Raw genomic sequence first — 17,975 nt, 5'->3', positions numbered from 1 at the left:
GTGGGGGAACAAGCAGAACGTTCTTCTAAAAAGTCAAAATGAAGTACTGTCGATGTGCACATTTCGCAATAGCGAACAGAGGTAGTGGTCATCAATACAGGAAGGAGAAAAAAAGACAACAAAGAGTGGACAATTAAGAAACTACATAATGTTTTATTTTTGGGAACTGAAATGAGGAATTTCTCCCTACCCCACACCAAAATAACTTGAGATTGAGAACACTAGTTTATAAAATACCAAGAAGTAGGAGAGAATTTTATTTAGCCATCAAAAGGAATGCCTGTTAAAATTGCTGGCTCTGAAAGATAGGGGATCAGAAATCCAAAGCCCCATTTTTAGATCACCTATTGGTGCTATGCAGTTTAAACTAGCTGATTATTTTACCCTTTCAATTTTCTATTTAAAATCAAGTAAAGGAAGAAATGATGTCTAGAAAGATAATGATCAATATTTTATTTCCATCAGCCACTGAAAAAAGTATTTCTCAAGCATCTATGTGCACAGTACTAAGCTAAAAGCACAAAGAAAGCACTGGTCTTTATAATCTAGATGAATAACGCACAGAGAAATACAAAATAATAATTATGTGACAAAATTGAGGTATCTCAGAGAAAAAGTTTTCACAGGAACTGGGTTGAACACAGTAGTCAGAAAGAATGAAATTGGATTTAATCGGGATAGAAGATAAAAAGAGTAGTTATAAAGTTTAGGTAGGCAGAGAAGAGGCAAGTGGGTTGCTATGTCCTTTGGGCTCCCAAAACACAGCACTCATTTGTTATTGCACTGAAAACACTGTACAGTAGTTTATTTGTTGTTGCCACTTAAACTATAAATTCCTCAAGGACAAAGACCTTGTTTGATTCATTTTTCTATTCCTAATCCCTTGCATAGGGTCTGGCATACCGAAGATAAATATTTTTTGAAAGGCAATGTTAACACAGATGTCCCTATTTAAATTACTACATCTTAACCTACACTATTTGTCCACATCATTTACTTATTTATTGTCTCTCAACTCCAAAACCACCCTCCCAGACTCTATGTTGTTATGGCTAAGACTGCAACTATGTTTCACCAACTCTTTGCCAGCTGGGATCTCATTAGGCTTTGCCAATAGCAGCAGTAAGTGAAGACTGGAACACAGGAAGATGGGAGAAGGGACAACCTTCCAGTTCCTGTCAGCAGCAACTGCAGTCCCTGACGCTGGCAGTTAGCAAATGGTTCCAGTCTCCAGGTTTTTGTGGTTCTCCCAGAACCAGCAGTAACACATGCCTTTATAAGTACTAGCAGCAACTGCACAATGCTGACCTACTCAAAAGTCCACCACCGGGTCCATAGAATCTCTTCTCTGAGCTCTTAGGTTCTGATTACTGTAATGTTCTCCCCTCCCCCGCTTTTGTTTTTTTTTTTACATTCATCTAACCAACTCCCTATATTAAATCCTTTCTGTTGAAATTCCTACTGAAGTCGCCATTTCCTCTATTGTACCCTAGTACATTGTAAAACAATAATTCTAACTGCTCTCAGATATCTTGCTGTTTCACTGAAGGGGAAAGTAAACAAAATTTGGGTTATTTTATAAAAACTATTTCATAGAGGATAACTTGAAACCCTCTAAATTTGCTTCTGTTAAGCTGCAGCATAAAAATCACTTTTTGTGATTCAAACTACTACACTGTTTAAATGAGAGAGAAAATGAGAAATAATTTTAAAAGTGCAAGTTATTCCAAACACATGCACTCACCTCTGTTAATATAGCACATATCCTAGAAGTAATGTGAAATGATAAAATTGTTCTGCTATTCCCCAGTGGTCCCAGTTCTCACATCCTCTGATACTGTGGCATGAGATCCTGATTTTTTTTTTTTTTTTGAGGTGGAGTCTCGCTCTGTCACCCAGGCTGGAGTGCAGTGGCAAGATCTCAGCTCACTGCAACCTCCATCTCCTGGGTTCAAGTGATTCTCCTGCCCCAGCCTCCTGAGTAGCTGGGATTACAGGCACATGCCACTATGCCTGGCTAATTTTTGTATTTTTAGTAGAGACGGGGTTTCACAAAGTTGGTCAGGCTGGTCTCGAACACCTGACCTCGTGATCCACCTACTTTGGCCTCCCAACGGATCCAGATTCTTAGATTTAAAGGCATTCCCCTTCGAACGCTCCTCCCCCACCCTCACCCCAAATGCAAGGTCCCTAAATGCAAGCTAACTACTTCACTCAGTGCTCAAAGAAACGGTAATCTGTTCCAACACCAAACCTTAGCTGAACTTACTGGTATGTTGTTGTGCCTTCCTGAGGGATTTTCAGCATTTTTTTTTTTTTTTTTTTTTTTTTACTAAATGTGATTTTCATTCCATGCATCGACTTTAGAATCTAACCTTTTCATACAACTCCACTCTATAGCATAGAAAAAAAAGATATCCCCCTTGCAGAAGAGCCCATAAGTAACACATCTTTTAAAAACAAATGACCAAAATGCTTACGTTTTTCATTTGGCTTATTACTTCACTTAATAGTATGCCCTCATTAGCAAATTTAAGCCAAGGTTAATTTCAGAAATAACTTCACCATTGTACTTAATACAGATAAACTGATTTTTAAAAATTATGATAGGCCAGGCGCAGTGGCTCAAGCCTGTAATCCCAGCACTTTGGGAGGCCAAGACGGGCGGATCACAAGGTCAGGAGATCGAGACCATCCTGGCTAACACGGTGAAACCCCGTCTCTACTAAAAAATACAAAAAAATTAGCTGGGCGAGGTGGCGGGCACCTGTAGTCCCAGCTACTCGGGAGGCTGAGGCAGGAGAATGGCATAAACCCAGGAGGCAGAGCTTGCAGTGAGCTGAGATCCGGCCACTGCCCTCTAGCCTGGGCGACAGAGCCAGACTCCGTCTCAAAAATAAAATAAAATAATAAAAAATAAATAAAAATTATGATAAATGGCAAACAGGTTAATTCTCAAAATGAAACGGGAGAGGGTAAATTTAAGCAACAGAAATCTTAGAATTTTTAGCAATGTCTATAGCTCCTGAGCATCCAACAAGATATATAACTAAGCCCAATCACACCACTCTGCCTCAGCTGCCTAAAAACCGTAAAGCAAAGGAGAATTAAGAACATGGCCAGTTCTACCGGAGTTGCTCCACACAACATAAAACTGGGTAATGGGTCACCTATGCTCTTAGCACCTATAGTCAGGGATTCATTACCTAGCTCCTACCTGGCAACACACTAACACTAGCTTCTACTTAAATGCCAAGAGTCTCATGACCACAGTCAAAATATTTATGTAAGACCAATCAAACTGCACTTCCCACAAGAAATACCAGAAGACTCAGTAGACACATTAGGTAGAAAGGGTAGAAGACCAGTGGGTAGAAGACCAGTGGGCAAACGGTCAGGATATGTGGACCTTTAAGGAATGGACTGTGTAAATGCTATTATACCACCTTTGTACCCCAAATTATATGGGCACCTACTCAGTATTAAATGCAAAGAAACAAGTCAATAAGTTGCTATGACAGCTAAGATGTCAAATAAATGAATCAATCAAGAAATTAACCATTGTCTGATGACAATGTCTTCTACAGTGTGTGCAATAAACAACACGAATTAAAAATCAATTGTACATCTGTGAGCAGAGTACATAATCTCATATTTTTCCTTTCTTAAAAGCTGCAAACTGTGATGCATTTTTACTTTATCCAGAATTTAATAAATGAGTCATTACAAAACTATGAAGCGCTTTAAGTCATACCAGAAACACTGCCATAATTTTAATAAAGTGCGTTTTAATGTTAACTCATTTCTCTTGCTGGAAGAAATTATGCTTCTTTGCTAATGTATAGAAATGAAACTGTCACTGAAACATCTGGTTATATATTATTCATTGGGCATATATATCACCTTTACTCCAAAGTCTGCATAATATAAACACAAATCATGAATAAATCAGATTAGAGACACAGACGTGACACCACAAACTGTAGGTCAGTAATAAAATTCCAAACATGTTTGCTGACCTGGTCTATATTTCCATCCATTCAAACCTGGGAGCTTCACACAGGCAGAGAAAAACTCCAGATTCCCAGTATTTTTAAAGTCTATATGGTCTACATTATGTTAAGTGATTGTAACTGGAAAATTTTCTATGCAACACACTTTACGATAACTAGTTTATTTTTCAAATATTCAAACGGATTGGCCTGACTCGGGCAGATTTTTTCATAAATCTGCCTCTACTATAATTAACCTTAAATGTGGATGCCACAAGGATACCTGAGGGAAATAACTACAATCCTTACAAAAAGTGAGAGACCATATTTGCTGTGCTACTCCTAGAAAAAGGAGTCACATATAATAACTACCTATTATTTTATTAAAAAGTAGGTTAAGAGTACAATCAAGATTTTTAAAGATACTTGTTGATTGTGAAAAGTAGAAATTTCAGGGGAAAAAGGGAATAACCAAGAGTCATATTGCTGTTATTTAAATACTTTATAAATCAAAGGATCAAATTTCACTATAAGAAGCAAACTCTCACACCAACCTAAGTTATTAAAATATTCAACAACTGCACTTAATGCAAAACAGACAGATTAGCTACCAATTAGACTAAGTATTCCAACTGATCATCTTGGAACTGCCAAAAGTAGATTATGTAATGCAAATGGCTCGTACATTCGTTTTAAACATATCCGCGGTTTAAAACACTGAAACCATGCCTTAATTTTTTAAATTAAAAAACAGCGTATTACTAAAATGCTGAATGCAAACCTATAACCTTTTCACGGCACCTCAAAGAAACCTGACATCCTCAAACCATTTTATAATGTAAAGTTACATTCTCTAAAACTTCCGGCAGCCTCGAAAAAGATACCCAAAGGGGCTTCAAATAGATGGGTCTATAATTGGTCTTAGCGGGCAAATAACTGAAATAAACGTCAAAGTTTGAGATCAATTTTTACTAACACCATCTCTGAAAGCAAGAAGGCGACTTCTGCAAAAGGCAAACGATTCTGACTAGCAGGGTGGGCTCCCGGCAACAGTGGGTACTAGGATCTCAGCATAAACGACAGGGTTCAAAACGCGAAGCTTCCCGCAGAAACTAACCAAGACACCCCCTCCCCCCACGACTCCTCCTGGGTAAGCTCGCGGCTTTAGAAAGCAGCAACAGATACTCTAGAGCAGGAGGCGGCACTCCAGGAATGTGTGAAGCAGAAAGCGTCTCCCCGAGGAACCCCGACGTCGAGCAGCTCCTCTACACTGGAACCCCGACTCCGACCCCCCAAGAGGAAGGAGCGGTATCTGCACAAAGTGCCCCTACCCCACCCCCACGATGCAGACACACATCCCTGGCTGCGAGGGGGAAGCCCAGAGAAAAAACCCGCATTCCACTCCGTCCGCCTCCGGAGTAGGGCTGCAGAGAGGCTGGGGCCCCTGCCCTCAGAGGCAAGGGGGCCGCGCCGCAGCTCCAGCCTCCGCGCGGAGGAAAAGGTAGCGAAAGGCTCGCGGGGAAGGGAGGAATCCCGGCGCTTCGCTGACTGGGTCCTCCGCAAACCAGCTCCCTTCCCTCCCACGACCCTCGAAGACACGGGAACAATAAGAAGCCGCTTCCCCCACCGTCTCCGCCCCGAGAGCGGCCGGGGGCGGCGGCGGCGCCATGTCCCCTCACACCCCCGCGGACACACACCCCCCCTACTCCGCGGTCCCCGTCAGTCGCCTGCAACGCGGTGGAGCAGACGCGCGTCCCGGCCCGCCACTTCCGCGCCCTTCGCCTCCCCGCCCCACTCACCGGCTCCTGCCCCTGCCTGGGGCTCCGCTGGCCGCGGCCGGAGCAAGACTCTGGTATCAGCTGCCGCGGCCGCCGGCGCCGCCGCACAATATGGCGAGCCTCGGCTTCCGCAATGGAGCTCGGGAAATACAACAGGGGCCGCTCAATATTCATGAGAGACTGAGGGGAAGCCGGCTCGGCCGGCGCTGCGGGGAGGGCGGGAAGGAGCGAGCGAGCGAGGGGCGGAGGCGCGGGACGAGGACGTGCACGGCGCGGGGAGGCCCGCGGCGCGAGGGGAGGGTGCGCCGCCGCGTGTTGGCCTGGAGAACCAAAGCCACCGCCCCGCCCTGGCTGGCCGGCCACGCCCCCCCGGCGCCCACCGCGGCCCGACGCAGCCCCCGGTCCACGCCCGGGTGAAGGCGCTTCCACCTCGTGCTCAACCTTTGCTTGGGTTCTTCTGCCCTGGCTTCGGCCCACCCTTTACACTGCCCTGGCCAGCCTCTGAGGTTTGGACTCAGACTTCTTTCTGGTGAGTTCGTCCTCTTAAACCTATCCCACCGGCGGAAATCCTCATTAAGCTTTGGTCTGCAGAACTTCACGTGAACTTCGGCACCCTTCCACCCTCGTACGACAAACATACACTTTTCATCCTTGCAGGATAAAACTGCAAGTGTAATTACTGCAGGGAAAATGACCTTCCACTCTAAACTTAGCTTAACATTGTGATTGTGGTCATCAGCTCTTACTATTTACCTTGCTGCTGCTTTATTCCTACCTCCTTGGCCCTTTCCGGTATTATCTTCTGAACTTGAGGATTTACGAAGTAATGGATTAATAGATGTAATCATTACCTAAAACACAGCCAGTTAGTCTCCAGTAAATTATCCGACATTTAATGCGTATAAATTATGAGCTGAAGTAACGAAGAATGGAAAGTTCCCTGATCTCAAGATGTACTATTGTTGTGATGTCGTGTTCTATTGAGAAGATAGCCAACAATACCAGACCGTAAATCTGAAGGCACTTGAGGCGTAAAGCAATGGACTGCAGTGGGAATCGGGCAAACTAGGTTCATAACCTCCAATGTGTGTCTATGTGACTTATGTAAATTGCAGAGCTCCTCTGCACTTCATTTTCTTCGTCTGCGAGATGGGAGAATTGTATTGAATCCTAGGTCCTTTCTAGTTCTTTAACGCTCTAAAACTCTCTATAAGCAATTCCAAATAAATGATATGAGTTTACACAGGAATTTGGAAAAGAAAAATATCAATTCCAGCTGGTGTGTTTGGGGGATGATTTCCTGAGGAGCCAGGATTTAAGATGGTCTTTGACGCCTTGGATGGGTGGAAGAAAGAGGACAGGTGTTAAATACAGCACTTTATGTATGCTACCTAACAATCCATCAAACGAAACAAGCATTCTTTCTCAGTGGCTTGAAAAGTTTTGCCTACTATCTGTAACTTTAACAAGTGACAATTATCTGACTCTACAAACCCTTCAAGGTTAAACTCGTCCTCCAATGTGGGGGGAAAAAAGGCTGGGTGTGGTGGCTCACGCCTGTAATCCCAGCACTTTGGGAGCCCAAGGCCAGCGGATCACTTGAGATCAGGAGTTCGAGACCAGCCTTGCCAATATGGTGAAACCCTATCTCTACTAAAAATACAAAAAAGTTAGCCAGGTGTGGTGGTGCGCGCCTGTAGTCCCTCCCAGCTACTCGGGAGTCTGAGGCAGGAGAATCTCTTGAATCTGGGGAGCAGAGGTTGCAGTGAGCCAAGATCGCGCCATGGCACTCCAACCTGGGCATCGCAGCAAGACTCCATCTCAAAACAAAAAACAACAACAACGAAATCAAAATAGTCAGGGATGCTCTGCTTCTCTCTTCTTGTGAAAGTCCACTTTCTAGAAACTGCAGTTGCGGGAGCATCTCCCTTCTTCCTTCTTGAGGAGTACATGTGTAGTTCAATTAAAGCAAGACAGGATGTTCATAATTTAGAACTTTTGCTCTAATTAAAATGCTTTTGAAAATCATGATGTGTGGTTAGATTAAGCAATTCAATTCATGTTGAGAAAAGTGATCATTTGTAGAAAGCGCAGGAACTTTATGGATGAAAGTTAAATATAGTACTTAAAAAAGACTCACAGGAGAATTAGTGGAAAAATGGAAAACTTATGGGATATCTGGATTAAATGTGATTAAAAAGCTAGACCGCAGGCTAACATCCTTAATATGAAAAACACTCCTGACAAATTAATGGAACTCATTTTATCTATTTTATCTCTTACTCAGAAATTTGGTACTAGATCTTCCCTAACTATATTAATCAGGAAAGGTTATGTTATGGTATAGTAACGAACATCTCCAAAATCTACATGCCTTAACACAACAAAAGTTTATTGCTTGGTTATGCTTCATGCTTCATGTGGATCCAACTCACTGTGTTCCAGTCACTCCAGGAACTAGGCTGATAGAGATGCCACCATCTTGTACCTGTATCACCCTGGAACACAGAAACTTATTCTCTGCGGCAGAGGAAGAAAATGGCTAAAGAATCCCCATGAATTTTTCATTGCCTTAGCTTGGAAAAGAGAGCAGTGATCACATTTCATTGCCCAGAACTAGCTGTACAGCCCCACACATCTGCAAGGGGACTAAGTCCTTGAACTGAGTTCAGACAGGGAAGCGGGGACTTTGGTGAACAATACTAACGTCAGCCACCCTGACCTCACCACTCGGTTCCTAGATGCCATGGGAAAACTTAAGAGCTTTTATTCTGTAACATTGGTTCTCTTGAGTGACCCCCAAGAAAGTTATGGTTTCAAAAGTAAACTCTCTTACTTATTAAGAGTTGACTGTCATGTAAATAGAGTGGACCTTCCATTTTCTTCTCTGTTGTATTAATCGTATATTATATCGATGTAAACTCCACAGTAAATGTATCAGTAGTGATTCACATATCCAGACCACATTCTTTTTGCTAATGTTTTGACCTGACATAACGGATATCGTTCTAAAAAACATTTTCTAGTAACACTCTATCTGCATGTTAAATGTACTAATTGGAAGTGATATTTGTATTTTAAGTAGAAGAACATTAAATTAACACTACCTAATAGAAGTATATTATGGGTAATGACTAGATGAATTCTAGTTAAAAAACAATTGTCTTCCTTTAACACTTCAGAAGTAGTATCAGGTTAATTACATGGTGAATTGGGTAGGTATCTCTAAGTGATCACCAAAATTACCTCTTGGCTGGGCACAGTGGCTCATGCCTGTAATCCCAGCACTTTGGGAGGCCAAGGCCAGTGGATCACCTGAGGTCAGGAGTTTCAGACCAGCCCGGCTAACATGGCGAAACCCTCTCTCTACTAAAAATATAAAAATTAGCCAGGCATGGTGGTACACACCTGTAATCCCAGCTACTCGGGAGGCTAAGGCAGGAAAATTGCTTGAACCTGGGAGGGTGAGGTTGCGGTGAGCTGAGATCATGCCACTGCACTCTAGCCTGGGTGACACTGCCAAACTCCTTATCAAAAAAAAAAATATATATATATATATATACCTCTTAACTGGCATTCTGCTATAGTCAGGCTACAAAATTAAAACTAATTCAGCTCAACCAGCTTTTATTGAGCATCTAGTATGTGCCAAACACTTTGTTAAGTACTTGGAATAAAACCGTTAATATAACTAGGATATGAGTTCCTTGAAAGCAAAATTCTTGTTCACCAGCAGATACCTAGAGACTAGCACAGTGCTGGCACTTAGTAGATGCTCAATAAATAGGTGTTAAGAGAAGGAAAGAATGGGATTCGTTGACTCCAGTGTGTATATGAAATAGAATAGCACATATGAGCTTGGTTTGCTTCACTTTCATTACTTAACAGAGGAAGTTTCTGTCAAGAGTTTGTTTAGTTTCTCCAGAGGCTTTCTCTACTTAGGCAGTGTGTCTTAAATGGAAATTCACACTTGCCTATTCTATGTCTACCATATGAATTTATTTTCAGCCATGCTCCAAGCATTTAATGGTTACTACTCATCTGAGATGAAGAATGCAGGCCACCAGCCATCTGTTAATGCTAAGCTATGTATGCATCACAGTTTATAAAGAACCTTTAGATCTGTTATTTCATGAATTTTCAGAACAGTTTTCCAAGATATTATTCCTACTTTATGGAGGAGGGAAATGTGACTTCTGCAGCTCGATAACTCTCCCAAACATTGAGTTAGTAACCGGCAGAGCTGAGGCTCAGACCTTGGCCATTTGACTCCAAGTGCTGGATATATTCCATTCTGCCACATCTGCCTTGCCACTCTGTGCTGCACACACAACTACAGTATCTTTCTTCTTTCTAGTAAGTGGTACATGAGTCAAACATCTCTGGAGTTTCCCCTCAACATTATTATTTATCCCAATCCTCTGATTCTCAATGTAGATTTTTTCAAGAAGCTAGAGATTATTTTCTTTCTTTCTTTTTTCTTTTCTTTTTTTTTTTTTGAGATGGAGTTTCACTCTTGTCGCCCAGGCTGGAGTGCAATGGCGCGATCTTGGCTCACTGCAACCTCCGCCTCTCTGGTTCAAGTAATTCTGCTTTCTCAGCCTCCCGAGTAGCTGAGATTACAGGCATGTGCCACCACACCCACGTAATTTTTATATTTTCAGTAGAGGCGGGGTTTTGCCATGTTGACCAGGTTGGTTTTGAATTCCTGACCTCAAGTGATCCGCAGGCCTCAGCCTCCCAAAGTGCTGGAATTAGAGGCATGAGCTACCATGCCCAGCCAATATGATTTTCAGGAAGTTGATCCAGTAATAGGAAACTAGCAGGTGTTGGTATTATCTTCTTAGAAAACTTACTTTTAGAGAGCAAAACAAAAATAAAAGTAAAAGTTAAGCTGGAAGACTGGAGGAGCTTGGGATTTAACCACTATGTATAGATACTATTTTTGAAATATATCCTCTACCAAAATCTTTATTTGCCATCTTTTAGATGTGTTGTGCTTTCTTTGAAAGAGCCAAGTTAAGTGGGGACATTGTAGAAAGGCCTAGAGAGACCTGTAATTCAAGGTGGCTCCAGGAAGCAGGCAACTCGAGATTTACAACCTTTTCAGCTGAAAAAATATAGCTCTAGCCACAAGCTCTAATGAAGTTTTATTTGTATTTCAGCACAGTGCATTTCTGTTTGTGATACTTCCCTTGGCACTTTAATTCCTTCTTCTATTCCCCAAACAACCAAAAGAATTGGTGCTACTTTTATTTGCTAACTGTTCAACTTAAAGGAGTTAAACAGGTTAAATGAGATGGGCTAGTTAGAAAGACTTTTGAGGAAAACTAAACAGCATTGCTATTTCCCTCCCATGGAGATTTGGAATGGTATTTTATATGTCCCAGATGTGGCCACATTCTGCCTAACATCTGTTAGTGCATTTTATTAAAATAATGAACCAACATGTGTTTGAAAAGCCAAAAGGGTGAATTAAAGTTTTCATTCTGATGCAGCATAGATTGCTGTTTCTTTATAGTTCGTAATGGAAGTGTATACTACTGTGATATCCATTTTCAAATATAAAATAAAGTATGATTTAATAATTACCGGCTTTCAGTAATTACTAGCTTCTAGTAATTCACTCCATTTGAACAAACCTTTGCAGATTTTTTTTTTTCTTTCAAAATGGTTACTGTGAGAGATGAGGTTTGTGCTTTGGCATTGATCTAGGAACATCAACAATCATCCTGGAAGCTAACAAGGAATAGATGATTCAGATTGAAACTCAGAACTAAAGTGGAAATTCCTCTAGTAAAGAAGGATAGAAGATCCCAATGGGAAAGTACAGATGAAGATTGCAAAATATTTCAATCAAGTTACAGTTCGCTCAAACTGCCTTTTGGGCATTTTAGTTTTTCCTACTTAAGAGAAGCATGGTGCCTGAATGATTCTTTTGTGAGGTGAGAGAATGGAGGGTAAAGACATCTCCTATCTAACACAGTTCGTAGAAATATTTTTTGGTAAATAATTTAAAAGAACTGCTAAATCCACCCATATAAGATAAGTTAATTTTATTTTAGACTATATCAAGATTTGGAAACTCTTGCAGTATCCATCTGCTGAGACATTAGCATTTCATACTCCACAAAAGCAAACCACTTAAATATATATTGAAAAACATGCTAAAGTAGGTTATAATCTAGGTAAATTTGAAAAACCATTCTGGTCAACCTATAATACTAAGATTTTTTGTGGGTTATATTTCTAGTCTTTCCATAGAAAATGTTTGTTTTATCAGTTTTTTTAAAATAAACACATTTTATAGGTCATGTTTACAAGATCAGAATTGACTGTGGTTCTGTATGTATTATGAAGACTACCACATAAGGAGTAAGATGGCATAAAGCTAGCTGTAAATGTCTCCTCTTGTCATAGTGTCCTGTTGGGGGTATATGGGGGCCTAACGCACCACCTTGTGTCCCTCTCTAATGCTTCTCCTCTGATGTAACTATAATTAATCCTTGTTCTGTAACAGCGTTATATTCAGTTAGTGGGTTTCCAATTCCATGACTTCTTGGCATGTACACATCCTTAGCTATCATTCTTCGTTCTTGGACTTGATCACATTAGCTGCCCTAGTTGGACCCTTTCCTAAAATTTGAAAGACTGCTGTGGGCCTGTTCTTAGTGCAGCTGTCTCTTCTTCCACATGGTCAGGTCTTAGCTAGTTGCCAACCCATTCGCTTCCTGACTTGGCCCTTTAATTTGATTTGGCTATATCTTCAACCCAGACTTTAGCTTGGGGTTTGACACATAGTATATGTAAACTGCAGTACAACCGTGTGTCATAAACATAATTCTTAGTACTCCCATTCATGGCACAGAAAAAAACACCTTCTTCTCTATCAACAAATGCAGAAAGAAGTGGGAAAAAACTGAGAAGCAATGAGGTTGTCATCGTTGGTACTAAATACTAAAGGAATGATTTTAGTTCAGGATTTTGGGTCACCATGTGATAATGTTGCAACTACCTAAAGAAAAATAATGACCAACAGGAAAGTTTATTCTTGGTGAACTATCAACATGTAGAACTGTATTTGGATGTTGACTTTAAAGAATCCTGTCAAAATACACTATCATTTAAAAGTACAAGTTTAAAATAATCCTTATATTCCAATTAGAACTTGAAATTTGACCAGTTCTGTTCTTAGACCACATTTAGCATCTCTCTTTTTCCCCTGTGCACTCACTGGGATTAGTAGTATGCAAATACATCCCTGCCCTACCACATACTACTAATCCAAGCAAACATACATTAGTAGTATATCACTAATCCTAGCATGAGGATACCATGTCATTATTCATGTTCCAACACCAGTCATTATTCATCTTTATATGTGCCCCAGCAGTTGACACAATGCAATATATGTTTACATAATATATGTATGTATGTGCCTGTCTGTGTGATGCATATACGTGTGTATACACACACACACACACACAAATATCTTGTTCCCAAGATACTTTTGGTATGGTTTTGAGTAATAATAATAACTACAATTTGTAAAAAGCAGTCACTAAAAATACCTGCTTTATATTAAACATTACAATAGCATTTAGAAAATGCAAATTCAAATAGGAACAATTTTCTACTTAACCTTTTTTTTTTTTTTGGAAATGGAGTCTCACTCTGTCACCCAGGCTGGAGTGCAGTGGTATGACCTCGGCTCACTGCAACCTCCGCCTCCCGGGTTCAAGTGATTCTCCTGCCTCAGCTTCCCTAGTAGCTGGGATTACAGGCACCCGCCACCATGCCCCTCTAATTTTTGTATTTTTAGTAGAGACGAGGTTTCACCATGTTGGTCAAGCTGGTCTTGAACTCCTGACCTCAGGTGATCTGCCCGGCTAGGCCTACCAAAGTGCTGGGATTACAGGCGTGAGCCACCACGCCCAGCCTCTACTTAACCATATTAAAGGAATCATAATACTCAATGTTTATAAACACAAATATTGCTTACATTACTGATGTTCATAAAAATGATACAACCTTTTAGGAGGGCAATTTTGTGGTTATCTCTCAAAAATTTTTAAAAGCTTTAAATTCGTCTTTTAAAAATATGTTTTTAAAAGAAGTATTTGTAGAGACAGGGTCTCACTCTGTTGTCCAGTCTGGTCTTGAATTCCTGGGCTCAAGCAATCCTCTCACTTCAGCCTTCCAGAGTGCTGGGATTACAGGCATGAGCCACCATGCCTGTCCTCTCAAAGTTTTAAATGTGTGTATCTTCTAGCCTAAGAAATGTCCAATTCTAGAACTCTTTCCCATAGAAGTACCCACACAAGTGTGCAAAGAAATGTGTACATGGATGTTAATTTTTGTGTTGCTTGTGTTTGTAAAATATTGAAAATAACCCACTTTTTTGGCTAAGTAAATTTTGGTATATCCATAAAGTACTGCATCATGTAGCTGTCAAAAACAACAAGATAGAGCCACAAGCACTAACATAGAAAGATATTAAAGCCATATTAATAAGTAAAAAATCAAGTTGGCAATATGTTCCATATAATCCTATTTTTATAATACAAAAAAATGTCTAAAGAATGTGCACAAAACTATGAAAAGGGATTGCATTTGAGGAGAGGAGAATTTCTGAACACTTTCATTTTCTAAATTATTTCTTCATTTCTGTATTGGTTTGAATGCTTCCCAATGAAATAAAAAATTGTGTTTTATTACAAAATTGGTAAAGATACAATTACATATAAAAAGCAAACTGTTCTAATAAAAGTGAGTGAACATTTTAGCATATATCTACCTATTATTAACTGCGAGAGTGTAGTAAAGAAAACAGCTGTTCTAGATCAGGCATCATCAGCCAAAACAAACAGAAAAGGTAGAACTTCAAAATTCCTTGTTTCTACAGGTCTAGTTGTGTAGTGTCCTTGAAAATCAGGCATTCAAATGGCTTATTATTAGACCTTAATCTCTACTCCCTTGAACATTCCTTACCCTATTTAGTAAGAATTTAGGCTAAACAGAGACCAACCAATGACTATAGATCCCTCAAATAGCAGCAAAGAGTTCTAGGACCTATATAATTATCTTGGGACTCAATTCTCCTCCTACTAATTTATATCTCACAATCTCTAGGGAAAATATCAGGTGTTTTTTGCTAATTAGTCTCCTTAGCACTCCCTCAAGAAATTCCTACTGATTTAACACATGATTGCTGGAAGCAACTACACATGGTAGGTTGAGAATTTACTATTTGAATTTCCTATCTTATACACCTCTATTTCAGGGGATTTTAATTTTTCAGATGTTTTGAGATCACCATATGGTGAAAAGCTTCAACGATGTATCAGGCTTGTTTCAAAAGACTTGACCTCCCTCCAAATCTGGTGCAAATGGCTCGAGAGGTCACAGCAAGAGCACTGGCCACTGCAGTTAGGATAGAGTGGGGTGAGGGTCACACAGAAACAGAGGGACCCCAGGACTGGCTGAAAAGGACAGGAGATTTGTCCAAAGTGGCCAACTGCCCAGAGCCGGAGCAAGAACCGAATACACAGGCAAGCAGGAAGTATGGGAAAGTAGGGCTCAGTATAAGTTTAAGGGGGTGCAAGGGACTCACCTGAAAATTTAATGGTGGGTCTTAAGCCAAGAACATACAGAACAGCTATACCTCCTCCTCCAGTGGAGAGGATGGCAAGTGTAGTGGGGAATAAGAGAGAGGTGCAATATGGCTGATGTGAGCGGAGGCTGGCAAAGGGATACCTCTGATCTAGACTCTAGGTCCTAAAGTTATAAGTGGGCCAAGTCTAAAGACACATGCAAAACCTAAAGTTATTGGTGAGGGTCATGAAAAACAGAGGGTCAGTTAGGAAAACTAGAGATGCAGATGCAAACAGCTCATGAAAATTTGAAACAAAAGCTTTGAGATAGATGTGAGGAATCAATGAGTGAGATGAAAAAAGCCAGGGACAGTGAGATCTGGACATATAATGACCGGACTTTATCTGGGTTCTCCTAATTTCTCTGACCCTCTGACCCACTCCAGCTCAGTCTCTTTTGTGGCATCTCATCGTTCACCCCAAACCCTGAAGTTTTGGGATGTCCCAGGATTTAGTCTTAGGACCTTTTTTCCATCTTACTTTATACTCTCTTTCTGGGTAATCCTATTCAGTCACATGGTTCTAAGTACCGTCCATATGTTGACAACTTTCAATTTTCTCCAAACTTAAAGATCCCAGAAGTTTCTCCAGACTTACAGTCCTCTCCTCTACTTATTCGCCCCTCCTTTAGATGTCTGATAGGTATCTCAAATATCAAATGCCCAAACCAGACTTCCTTTTCAAAATGTAAACAAAGAGTAATATATGATGTTAACTGTCCTTTTATTTGTAGCTGTAATATCTATGTTGCTTTACTCATCCCAGGGGAATTAAAGGAAATTATTCTTTATAATCACTTAAAACCACAAAATAATTCAAATGTAAAATTAATGTTTTAAGTGTATTTGCATGCATTTCATTTATACATTATTCCCTTATTAAGAGTCTACAAATCATCAGACTAATTTGGAGAGATGTAAGATATAAACCCTACCCTCAAAGAATCCAGCATCTAATGGGGGGAAGAGGCACATACCAAATGTTATGAGGCCAATACAAGTAAAGGCAATAGGAATAACTCCCCCTTACGGCTCATTATTAATTACACACTATGGAATAGCATCTCTCATAGGACTCTAGTCACAGCAATATTAGTTTTAATCCTGGAAATTAGAAGAATTATAGGCAAATTCACAACTGTGCTAATAGCAAACAACCTCATAAACTCTGTGTCAGGTACAGTGCTAAATATTCTGTAAGTGTCATTTCCCTGAATCTTCACAACCCTGTGAGGAAATTACCATCAGTATTACCACATTATGCATTAGAAAATAAAGGTTTAAAGCATCTTAATACTTACCTGAATCACCTCAAAATAGCAGGGTGGGCAAATCCACACCCTTAACTACTATTCTTTTTTTTCCTTTTTTTCTTTTTTTTTGAGACAGAGTCTCGCTCTATCCCCCAAGCTGAAGTGCAGTGGTGTGATCTCAGCTCACTGCAACCTCCACCTCCTGGGTTCAAGTGATTCTCCTGCCCCAGCTTCCCGAGTAGCTGAAACTATAGGCATCTGCCACCACACCTGGCTAATTTTTGTATTTTTAGTAGAGACGCAGTTTCACCATGTTGGCCAGGCTGATCTCAAATGCCTGACCTCAGGTGATCCGCCAGGCTTGGCCTTCCAAAGTGCTGGGATTACAGGTGTGAGCCACCACACCTGGCCCCATCCTTAACCACTATTCTAAACTGCCTTTTCATAATTGATGGCTCTGCTTTAACTAAAAAAATACTGCTTAAGTTTTTTTTTGGAATATTTGTACTAAAATAAAAGAATAAATTTCTGAATAAACCAAATAGCTAATATTCCTATTATACTACATTAATCAACCTCTATTACTAAACATATTTGCGTAAAAAGGACTACAGGGCAAGGAGCCTAGCTCCATGAAATGGTGGGGTCAGTTTTCCAAAAGTCATAAAGACACAGTAGCAGAGATTGGTCGTTTCAAGTTTCCTGCTGATTGATTGCCTTTGAATATAAGCTTTTCATTCCAAAGGACATTCTGTGTTTGGGGCCCTCTGTTAGTAGTTATCCATAGATAAATTAAGATGGAGAAATCATCAAATTTGCAGAGGCTAGGTGAATAGAAGCCAAAGCCTATAGGAATACAACCTTCCAAATTTATTATCTGTTACGTATTGATTTACCACATATGGCAGAAACTTAAACCAGATGTATTTTAATGGAGGGGGCCATCTCATGACAAGAGCACAGGAATGTGGCCTCAACTTGAAAGTAGAGAATCAATACTTCTAGGTAGTTCAGAAGTTTCCTTTTATGCTGATTGTACACTAGAATAAAACTTTTCCAATCATCTTTTCAAATTAAGTGGGATTCCACTTCTTAATCTGGAAGTTGTTGAAACTTCTGGCTTTTGAAATTCAATTATTTTCATTTTCTGAAAGACCCATGATTTTCTGAGTAGTTTTTACTTAATCTAAAACAAAACATTCTTAGAAAATAGAGCTTCAATATATAAATATTCACATCTACAAATCCCTTTTGCTCTATTCTCGTCTAGAATTTAGACATCACATTTTCATAGCTAGAA

General features: G+C 40.3%; 1 protein-coding gene across 2 annotated transcripts in view; it reads right to left on the bottom strand.

Moving 5' to 3' along the window:
• RNF2 (ring finger protein 2) overlaps positions 1-6,118 on the bottom strand; it is a 55,680-nt gene extending 49,562 nt beyond the window's left edge. For both annotated transcript variants that reach the window (XM_023203444.2, XM_023203445.2), the window contains exon 1: positions 5,792-6,118. The gene's annotated coding sequence lies outside the window, so the exon portion shown is untranslated. The remainder of the gene's footprint in view (positions 1-5,791) is intronic.
• Positions 6,119-17,975: the final 11,857 nt, after the last annotated feature.

The sequence above is a fragment of the Piliocolobus tephrosceles genome, chromosome 1, assembly GCF_002776525.5.
Source record: "Piliocolobus tephrosceles isolate RC106 chromosome 1, ASM277652v3, whole genome shotgun sequence".
NCBI classification, from domain to species: Eukaryota; Metazoa; Chordata; class Mammalia; order Primates; family Cercopithecidae; genus Piliocolobus; species Piliocolobus tephrosceles.
The sequence above is the reverse complement of the archived record's forward strand: the minus strand, read 5'-3'. Positions and strand labels throughout refer to the sequence as shown.